This window comes from Loxodonta africana, chromosome 9 (genome assembly GCF_030014295.1).
Source record: "Loxodonta africana isolate mLoxAfr1 chromosome 9, mLoxAfr1.hap2, whole genome shotgun sequence".
In the NCBI taxonomy this organism is placed as follows: domain Eukaryota; kingdom Metazoa; phylum Chordata; class Mammalia; order Proboscidea; family Elephantidae; genus Loxodonta; species Loxodonta africana.
In genome coordinates this window covers 11,887,133-11,899,118 of record NC_087350.1, presented here as the reverse complement: position 1 = coordinate 11,899,118, position 11,986 = coordinate 11,887,133, and positions in this window count along the sequence as shown.

The following is an 11,986-nucleotide window of genomic DNA, read 5'->3' as shown; positions in this document are numbered from 1 at the left end:
GACTCATAGCGACCCTATAGGACAGAGTAGGACAGCCCCATAGAGTTTCCAAGAAGCGCCTGGCACATTCGGACTGCTGACCCTTTTATATACAGACATGTATATATATATGGAAGTATTCAGGTAGGCATTTATGTGTATAAGTATACATAGGTGTATATATAGGTGAATATGTATATGCACATACATCTATGGGAATGTATGCACACATAGTCATAAATATAATAAATCATGTTGAGGGAACAGTTATGAATATTTCTTATACATATTAAATATTTATGCACCAAATGACAGAGCTGCAAGATACATAAAACAAAATCTACCATTAATAAACTGTGAGACACACAGCTCCACAATAACAGTAGGAGACTTCAACACACCACTTTCTGTGAAGATAGGACACCAGAAAGGAGCTCAATAAAGACATGGAAGATGTAAATGCCACAATTAACCAACTTGACTGCATAGACATATACAGAACACTCCACCCAACAGGAGCCAAGTATACTGTTTTCTAGTGCACATGGAACATTCCCTAGAATAGACCATATATTAGGTCATAAAGGAAGCCTTAGAAGAATCCAAAACGTTGAAATATTACAAAGCATCAATAACAGAAAAAGGAGGGAAAAGAAATCAAACACTTGGAAACTGAACAAATGCCCTGCTCAAAAAAGACTGGGTTATACAAGACATTGAGGATGGAATAAAGAAATTCATAGAATACAATGAGAATGAAAACACTTCTTATCAGAACCTTTGGGACACAGAGGAAGCAGTCTTTGAGTTCATTTTATATCAATAAATGCATATGTTCAAAAAAAAGAAAGGGCCAAAATCAAAGAATTAATCCTACAACTTGAACAAATAGAAAGACAACAACAAAAGAAACCCTCAGGCACCAGAAGAAAACAAATAAGAAAAATTAGAGCAGGACTAAATGAAATAGAAAACAGAAAAACAATTGAAAGAATCAACAAGACCAAAAGGTGGTTCTTTCAAAAAATCAACAAAATTGATAAACCATTGGCCAAACTACAAAAGAAAAACAGGAGAGGAAGCAAATAACCCCAATAAGAAATGAGGTGGGCCATATTACAACAGACCAACTGAAATTAAAAGAATCATATCAGATTACTATGAAAAATTGTACCCTGACAAATTTGAAAACCTAGAAGAAATGGATGAATTCCTAGAAACACACTACCTACCTAATCTAACATAAACAGAGGCATAACAACTAAATAGGCACATAACAAAAGAAGAGATTGAAAAGGTAAACAAAAATCTCCCCCCCCCCCAAAAAAAAAAAAACCCTGGCCCAGACTGGTTCACGGTAGAGTTCTACCAAACTTTCAGAGAAGAGTTACCACCACTAGTACTAAAAGTATTTCAGAGCATTGACGAGGACAGAATATTTCCAAACTCATTCTAGGAAGCCAGCATATTCCTGTTGCCAAAACCAGCTACACACACCACACACAAAAAAAAGAAAATTGTAGAACAATATCCCTCATGACAATGTTCCGCTGCTATTCATAAGGTTTTCACTGACAAATGCTTTTCAGAAGTAGACTGCCAAGTCCTTCTTCCTAGTCTGTCTTACCCTGGAATCTCAGCTGAAACCTGTCCTCCATGGGTGACCCTGCTGCTATCTGAATACCGGTGGCATAGCTTCCAGCATCACAGAAATATGGAAGACAGCTTCCTGGTCAACTGACTGGAAGAGATCCATATTTATGCCTATTCCCAAGACAGGTGATCCAACCGAATGTGGAAATTGTAGAACAATATCATTAATATCACATACAAGCAAAATTTTGCTGAAGATCATTCAAAAACGATTGCAACAGTATATTGACAGGGAAAGGCAAGAAATTCAATCCAGTTTCAGGAGAGGACGTGGAGCCAGGGATATCATTGCTGATGTCAGATGGATTCTGGCTCAAAGCGGAGAATACCAGAAGGATGTTTATCTGTGTTTTATTGACTATGCAAAGGCATTCAACTGTGTGGATCCTAACAAATTATGGATAACATTGCGAAGAATGGAAATTTCAGAACACTTAATTGTGATTGTGAGGAACCTTTACATAGATCAAGAGGCAGTTGTTTGGACAGAACAAGAGGATACTGATTGGTTTAAAGTTAGGAAAGGTGTGTGTCAGGGTTGTATTCTTTCACCATACCTATTCAATCTGCATGCTGAGCAAATAATCCGAGAAGCTGGACTAGATGAAGAAGAACGGGGCATCAGGATTGGAGGAAGACTCATTAACAACCTGCATTATGCAGATGACACAACCTTGCTTGCTGAAAGTGAAGAGGACGTGAAGCACTTACTAATGAAGATCAGCCTTCAGTGTGGATTGCACGTCAACATAAAGGAAAAAAAATCCTCACAACTGGACCAATGAGCAACATCATAATAAATGGAGAAAAGATTGAAGTTGTCAAGGATTTCATTTTACTTGGATCCACAATCAACAGCCATGGAAGCAGCAGCCAAAAAATCAAAAGGCACATTGCATTGGGTAAATCTACTGCAAAGAACCTCTCTGAAGTGTTGAAGAGCAAAGATGTCACCTTGAAGACTAAGGTGCGCCTGACCCAAGCCATGGTATTTTCAGGTGCATCATATGCATGTGAAAGCTGGACAATGAATAGAGAAGACTGAAGACGATTTGACGCCTTTGAATTGTGGTATTGGCGATGAATATTGAATATAACACGGACTGCCAAAAGAATGCGCAAATCTTCTTAGAAGAAGTACAACCAGAATGCTCCTTAGAAGCAAGGATGGCGAGACTGCGTCTTACATACTTTGGATATGCTGTCAGTAGGGATCAGTCCCTGGAGAAAGACATCATGCTTGGCAGAGTTTACGGTCAGCGGAAAAGAGGAAGACCGTCAACGAGGTGGATTGACACAGTGGCTACAACAATGAGCTGAAGCATAACAATGATTCTAAGGATGGCTCAGGACCTGGCAGTGTTTCATTCTGTTGTGCATAGGGTTGCTATGAGTCGCAACCGACTTGGCAGCACCTAACAAAAACAACAACATCCCTCATGAAGTTACAATCAAAATGCTTAACAAAATTCCAGCCAATAGAATTCAACAACTTTTTTTTTTTTATCAAAAAAATAATTCGCCACGACGAGGTGGGATTCATACCAGGTATGCAGGGATCGTTCAACATTAGAAAAACAATTAATGTAATTCATTATATAAATAAAACAAAGGACAAGAACCACAAGATTTTATCGATTGATGCAGAAAAGGCATTTGACAAAGTTCAACACCTAATCATGATAAAAATTCTCAGCAAAATAGGAATAGAAGGAAAATTCCTCAGCATAATAAAGGGCATTTATACAAAGCCAACAGCCAACATCATTCTAAATGGAGAGAGCCTGAAAGCATTCCCCTTGAGATCGAGAACCTGATTGTGCTGGACATCCTAGCCAGAGCAATTACGCTAGATAAAGAAATAAAGGGCATCCGGATGGGCAAGGAAGAAGTAAAAGTATCTCTATTTGCAGATGTCATGATCTTATACACAGAAAACCCTAAGGAATCCTCCAGAAAACTACTGAAACTAATAGAAGAGTTCGGCAGAGTATCCGGATACAAGATAAATGTACAAAAATCAGTTAGATTCCTCTACACCAACAAAAAGAACATCAAAGAGGAAATCACCAAATCAATACCATTTACAGCAGCCCCCATGAAGGTAAAATACTTAGGAATAAATCTTATTAGAGATGTAAAAGACTTATACAAAGAAAACTATAGTACACTTCTGCAAGAAACCAAAAGAGACGTACATAAGTGGAAAAACACACCTTGCTCATGGATAAAAAAAAAAGACTTAATCCTAAAAATGTGCATTCTACAAAAAATGATCCATGGATTTAATACAATTACAATCCAAATTCCAAAGACATTTTTTAATGAGATGGAGAAACAAATCACCAACTTCATATGGAAGGGAAAGAGGCCCTGGATAAGTAAAGCATTACTGAAAAAGAAGAAGAAAGTGGGAAGCCTCACTCTATCCGATTTTAGAACCTGTTATACCGCCACAGTAGTCAAAACAGCCTGCTGCTGGTACAACAACAGACACATAGACCAAAGGAAGAGAATTGAGAATCCAGACATAAATCCATCCACATATGGGCAGCTGATATTTGACAAAGGTCCCAAAGCAGTTAGATGTGGAAAAGACTGTCTGTTTAACAAATGGTGCTGGCATACCTGGATATCCATCTGCAGAAAAATGAAACAAGACCTATACTTCACACCATGCACAAAAATAAGCTCAAAATGGATCAAAGATCTAAATATAAAATCTAAAACGATAAAGATCATGGAAGAAAAAATAGGGACTACATTAGGAGCCCTAATACAGGGCATAAAGAGTATACAAAACACTACTAACAATGCAGAAAAGAAACTAGATAGCTGGGAGCTCCTAAAAATCAAACACCTATGCTCATCCAAAGACTTCATCAAAAGAGTAAAAAGATTACCTACAGACCAGGAAAAAGTTTTTAACTATGACATTTCCAATTAGTGCCTCATCTCTAAAATCTACATGATACTGCAAAAACTCAGCTACAAAAAGACAACCCAATTAAAGAATGGGCAAAAGATATGAACAGACACTTAACTAAAGAAGACATTCAAGTGGCTAACATTCGAGAGGAAATGCTCACGATCATTAGCCATTAGAGAAATGCAAATCAAAACTACAATGAGATTCCATCTGACTCCAACAAGGCTGGCATTAATCCAAAAAACCCAAAAGAATAAATGTTGGAGATGTTGTGGAGAGACTGGAACACTTCTACACTGCTGGTGGGAAACCAAAATGGTACAACCACTTTGGAAATTGATTTGGTGCTTCCTTAAAAAACTAGAAATGTAACTACCATATGATCCAGCAATCCCATTCCTTGGAAAATATCCTAGAGAAATAAGAGCCTTTACATGAACAGATATACGCACACCCATGTTCACTGCAGCTGAACATGTTTACAACAGCAAAAAATGGAAGCATCCGTGTGCCCATCAATGGATGAATGAATAAATAAATTATGGTATATTCACACAATGGAATACTACCCACTGATAAAGAACAGTGATGAATCTGTGAAACATTTCATAACATGGAGGAACCTGTAAGGCATTATGCTGAGTGAAATTAGTCAGTTGCAAAAGGACAAATATTGTATAAGACTAATATCATAAGAACTTGAGAAACAGTTTAAACTGAGAAGAAAGCATTCTTTTGTGGTTATGAGAGGGAGGAGGGAGGGAGCGTGGGAGACGGGTATTCACTATTTAGATAGTACATGAGAACTATTTTAGGTGAAGGGAAAGACAACATACAATCCAGGTGAGGTCAGCACAACTGGACTAAACCAAAAGCAAAGCAGTTTCCTGAATAAACTGAATCCTTTGAAGGGCAGTGTAGCAGGGACAGGGGTTTGGGGACCATGGTTTCAGGGAATATCAATTCAATTGGCATGATCAAATCTATTAAGAAAACATTCTGCATCCCACTTTGAAGAGTGGCATCTGGGGTCTTCAATGATAGCAAGCAGCCATCTAAGATGCATCAATTGGTCTCAACTCACCTGGATCAATAGACATTGAAGAACATCAAGGACACAAGGTAATTAGGAGCCCAAAGGACAGAAAGGGCCACCCACATAAACCAGAGACTACATCAGCCTGAGACCAGAAGAGCTAGATGGTGCCCGGCTACAACCGATGATTGCCCCGACAGAGAACACAACAGAGAACCCCTGAGGGAAAAAGCCAGCAGTGGGCCGGTCCCCAAATTCTCGTAAAAAGACCAGACTTACTGGTCTGACTCAGACTAGAAGGACCCCGGTGGTCACGGCCCCCAGGCCTTCTGTTGGCCCAGGACAGGAGCCATTCCCAAAGCCAACTCTTCAGACAGGGATTGGACTGGATAATGGGATGGAGAGGGATGCTGGTGAGGAGTGAGCTTCTTGGATCAGGTGGCCACTTGAGACTATGTTGGCACCTCCTGCCTGGAGAGGAGAGGAGATGGTAGAGGGGGTTAGAAGCTGGCGAGATGGACATGAAAAGACAGGATGGAGGGAGGGGGTGAGCTGTCTCATCAGGGGGATAGCAATTGGGAGTATGTAGCGAGGTGTATATAAGTTTTTGTGTGAGAGACTGACTTGATTTGTAAACTTTCACTTCAGCCACAGTAAAAATTAAAAAAAAAAAAAAAAAGGTCGGTAGCTCAAATCCACCAGGCGCCCTTGGAAACCCTATGGGGCAGTTCTACTCTGAACCATAGGGTTGCTATGAGTCGGAATCAACTCAACGGCAACGGATTGGTTACGGACTTTGGTGATCTTTCAGAAGGAGACTGCCAGACCTTTCTTCTGAAGCACTTCTTGGTGGACTCGAACGTCCAACCTTCTGATCAGTAGCCAAGCATGTAAGTATCTGCATCTCCCAAGGACAAGAACTGGATTTCTCTGCAAACGGCAACGCTATGGAGTCAAAGCTCCATTTGTTTGTGCTCTGTCCATCAGGAGAGCAGACAGAATCTTGTGGGTTGACAAGAAAGAACTATTTAGTTAAAATCCTGGCAACTGATTAAAAATAACAAAGTGTCATTGACCAGCAAGGATAAGATCAAAAGGTTTAGTTGAACGTTTTCCAAGCTAAACATGCCAACTGATAAAATTTTCACTAAAACATTTAATTCTGGCTGATAATTTCAAGGCAAAACTAAGGGCAATAGGACAAATCACTGGTAATTCCAACAAAATATTTATCTTTCGAATGCAATATATACGAAGGCAACATTTCACAGCAAATGGTAAATGAGTTTGCCGATTAAACCACCTGATCCAAAACCCGTTACCACTGAGTCAATTCTGGCTCATAGTGGCCCTGTGGGACAGAGTGGAACTGCCCCACAGGGTTTCCAAGGAGCAGCTAGTGAATTTGAACTGCTGATGTTTTGGTTTGCAGCTAAGCTCTTAACCAGTAGGCCATCAGGGCTCGGGCTCAGGAATAAGATGCAGTCCATCTGGTATTAGACTACAAGTGGACAATCACAACACATGCGCAATAGACATTTACTCAGTAGACCTTTACTAGGAACAAAGCAATGCCACTTAATCTGCAGAAGACAAGGGTAGGCATATTGAGATGCACCTGAAATGCTTCCTGCTCTCAGTGAGTTTAGAATCAAATATCCAAGTTTAGACTGTAATTCAAGTCAGAACACCAATGCTGCACGAAAGTAACAGGCAAAAAGCAGTGGATTGTGGGGGGAGTCAGAAGCGACTGTATTACACGCGTAACAGGAAGGTGAAAGGTGAAGCCTGGGCATATTTGCATTTATTTGTTCATATGCATACTTTTTTTTTTATACTTATGAGTGGGTATTAGTTCACTTACTATAAATGTTCAGAGTTACTTCATAAGCTGATCATTGCTCATATTTAAAAGCATCATAAAAAGAACTGTATTCAAGCCTGGTTCACATGTGTAACACAGATAAACTACAGAAGAGACCACGAACACAGTCTAAACACAAGGAGATAAAGGAATTGCACGCTGGGTTGGCCCAGTGGAACACTGTCACGGGATGCTTTTGAGAGAACACGATTGTTTTTCATGGTGTTTTCCCAAAGCCTTGGAATATATCCCAGTCTTCTCTCGTTTTCTCTAATATCTTGCTACTTACTGATTTCCCTGAAATCTTTAATAGAGGTCACTGCTAACTAAAAAAAGAAAAGAAAAGAAACTTGTCTACAAGACAAATAAAAAAAAAAATAGACTACGTAAACCATGACCTCATCTGCCCTGAGACCAGAAGAATTGGATGACGCCCAGCTACCACTACCATCCCTTGTGATCAGGGTCACAATAGATGGATTCTGAGAGAATAGGACAAAAATGTGGAACAGAGTCTCAAATTCACTATATAAAAAAAAAAAAAAGGGCTTATTGGACTGGTTCAGACTTGAGTATACCCTTAGAAGCACTGCCCTGAAATACTCCTCAAATCTTGAACTGAAACTAGTCCCTGAGGTCACCTTATGCCTAAATAACAGATTGGCTCCCAAAATAATGAATATCGCCAGTAAGTACTGTGCTCCTTTGGTTCAAATTCCAAAGATGGCTGCTTAACAAGAGCTAACAAAATGAGAAATAAACTCAATTGAAATGTGAACCCTCTTAAACTTGCTCTTTTAAAGCCAGTAATTCCAGATTCAACCTCCCAGCTTTCCTACAAGACAAGGCACACAGTGGTGCTGTTCTTAGAAAGCAAGAAATCCATCACCCTGCTGGTCATGCAAACCTCCCAGACTGCCTTGCAATAAGAAATGCTTGATTTTCACATCTCCTGCCTCTGCATTTCCTACTACATTGTATTTGCGTTTTTGCACGCACTGCATCGTACTCTCACTCTCCCCTGGCTCCACACATCTTCTAGGAATGCATGTTAGGAGATCTCTTCAGGAAAATGTCCTCAGTACGTGTAATTCAGTTTACGTTTCCTCCTGTGTTGTGATTAGGAATACACCTCAGCCAGTGTTGCTTCCTCCGTGTTTACAGAGCGGGTACTGTGGGAACAAAATTATTCTTTTTTTCTTTTGTAATATAAATTTATATTTTCAGTCGATCCTTAAGAAATCAGTATCAGAATTGCATCGCTGTATTTTGGTTTTTTTTTTTTGAAAACTTTCAATAATCAGTCTTTTTCTAGAAATTGCAAGATATGCATTATTTCTCACTCCCTTAGATAACTCCCTTGGATGACCCTACAGAGCCAACACATGGAGCCTCCAAGTTCACACCTGAGAGAGAAATCACAGTAGCTGAATAACACTCAGTCACCACATCTTGTCATTTCCTCCAATGCTCTGAGATTGAGTGGAAGAGCATCTGTCATCTGTGTACTGTGACCCAAGACAAGAAATGACTTTTATCAATAGTCAATGCCCGCCCTAGACCTGTTCCAAAGGGATGGTCAGAGACCCAAGTTCAAGGTACTTTTGGCCTCGCCTTTTCATGGCCAATCTTAGTAAATTGCATATGGGCTAATTTAATCACATATGCTTCCAGGGTAGAAGATTTCCGTGCAGTAGAAAAAGGAATTGCAGAATCTGGACATGACTGTCACTCCATAACGCAATTTTAAATTACTGGCCCTGAGCTCACTCATTCAAATCCAATGGCCTAAATCCATAAGTATGCATCATGGGAAAAAATGGATGGACTAACTGACAAGCAGAAAAATCAAGGAGCAAGCCTGCTTTTCTTGAGTGCCTAGATGCAATAATTTGACCTACCATCCATCTGGATTAAAAATTATTTAAGGTTGCCCCATGATAGAAGCTCAAGTCCCAAGAAAAGTCGCCAAGATTTTGCTTTTATCAACCACCATGAGTAGCTTTAAAAACCATCAGGACGATTTTTCTTGAACCTCTCTAACTTCATTATTTAAGCTAAGACGTGAATAGAGTTGTACATTGTAGCTACCAGAGAAAACACAAAGATAGGCACATGCAACAAGGTACTTCCTAGTTGCAGAGAATTAAGGTGTGGGCAATGTCCACTGAGGCAGAAGCATCCTTTTCACAGTGGATGGGCAAACACTGTGGATGCTGAAGATAGAAATATTCATCAGATCCTATCAAGTTAATAGTTCAGATTAAAATCAGAAATTGCAAGGCAATTCATGAGGGCCATATAATGAAATGACTTTGTCACATAATTGTAGCAAAGAAGGGAGAAGAACCCTTGTCTCTTCTAGGCTTCCAATTCTCTGCTTCTTCACTACAATACAACTGCTATTGCCTTTTTCTACATTACCCTCTTGAGTCAAACTATCTTCCCCAGTGACAAGACTATGTCAGTGCCAGCAGGGAAATGTTCTGAGTGAGGTCTCTCAGTGTGGAACACTCCTCCTCAGTGTCTCTCTCCTTCCCTTACACCCTCCCATCTGAAGGTCACTACTGCTGTGAGAGCAGGATTAAAGTTGGTCTCACATTTCTTTTCTCATTGCAACCACTTGGGGTGGGTACCCTTCTTCTCCAATGACCAATTTTCCTACCAAGCCTCCCTTCTTGTAACACAACACAATGAGTGCTCTTTCAACTCATTTTGATATTAATACACTGAAAATTATGGTCATGATGAAAAAAAGCCAAACATACTGTATTTAATGAATATTCTGCCTTGACTCCCACAAAGATATGAGCACGTACCTTGATGAGCCTGGATTCCAAAGAGCAAGGGTGTGTGTAGGGCTTCATGGCTCAGAATGGCCAGCTAGGAGTTAGATGGGAGCAAGTGTGTGTGTGGTTTGACTTCCGTGAGCAGAGTCCTGTTTTGGTCTCGAGATACCCACCCATTTCAGGGCCATGAGGCTCTCTCCATCTAACACCTGAAGAGACCAGGGCTGTAGCACATTAAGCCCATTAGCTTCAGAGAAAAAAAATTTTTTTCTTCTTCCTCGCTCTTATATCTGCTCCCATGCCCACTAAGTGTATACGCACAAGAGAGTTTGATGACTATTCAATATCTAGATAATCAAAATGACCCACTTGCAATCTCTATAATGTGACAGCACAGTCTCCATTTTCACCCCAGATTTCCCATGTACATTCAACGAGCTCCTATCCCTTTCTGCCTTCTCATCCCGCCTCCGGGCAGGAATTGCCCATTTAGTCTCGTGTATCTACTTCAACTAAAAAATTTAAAAAATTAAAAAATAGTTTTAAAAAAAAAATTTATCTACTTCAACTAAGAAGTATACTCTTGACAAGTATTATTTCATATTTTTTATTCCAATCTAACCTTGTCTGAAGTTTTGCCTTCAGGAATGGTTTTAGTTATGGGTTAACAGAGAGTCTGGGGGCCATGTCCTCTGGGGTTCCTCTAGTCTCTGTCTGACCATTAAGCCTGGTCTTTTTCCGTGAATTGGAGTTCTGCTCTGCACTTCCTCCCGCTGCATCTTGGACTCTCTGTTGTGTTCCCTATCAGGCTGGTCATTAGTGGCACCCAGGCACCATCTAGTTCTTCTGGTGGAGTCTCTGGTTTATGTGGACCTTTAGTCTCTTGGGCTATTATTCTCCATATGTCTTTGGTGTGCTTCATTCTCCTTCAATCCAAGTGTGTTGGGACCAATTGATGCATCTTAGATGCCACTCACAATCTTTTAAGACCCCACAGGCCACTCACCAAAGTGGGATGCAGAACATTTTCCTAGTAAACTTTGTTATGGCAATTTACCTAGATGTCCCCCGAAACTATGCTCTCCAGGTCCCAGTCCCAGCTACTCTCTCCCTCAAAGTGTTTGGATATGTTCAGGAAACTTCTTAGCTTTTGCTTTGGTCCTGTTATGCTGACTTTTCCTGTATTCTGTGTCGTCCTGCCCTTCACCAAAGATGATCCTTGTCTACCAACTGGTTAGTGAATTCCCCTATCCCTCCCTCCCGACACTCCTAACCATCAAAGAATGCTTTCTTTTGTGTTTAAACCTTTGCCTGAGTTCTTATAATAGTGGTTTCATACAATATTTGTCCTTTTGTGACTGATGAGTTTCACTCAGCATAATGCCCTCCACAGTCATCCATGTTGTAAGATGTCTCGAGGATTCATCATTGTTCTTTATTGTTGCATAGTATTCCATTGTGTGTATGTACCATAATTTGTTTATCCATTCTGTTGATGGGCACCTAGGTTGTTTCCATCTTTTTGCTATTGTGAAAAATGATGCAATGAACATGTGTGTGCATGTCCATTTGTGTGACACCTCTTATTTCTCTAGGATATATTCCAAGGAGTGGGATTGCTGGATCATATCCTACTTCTATTTCTAGCTTTTTAAGGAAGTGCCAAATCTATTTCCAAAGTGGTTGTACCATTTTACATTCCCGCCAGCAGTGTATAAGTGTTCGAGTCTCTCCAT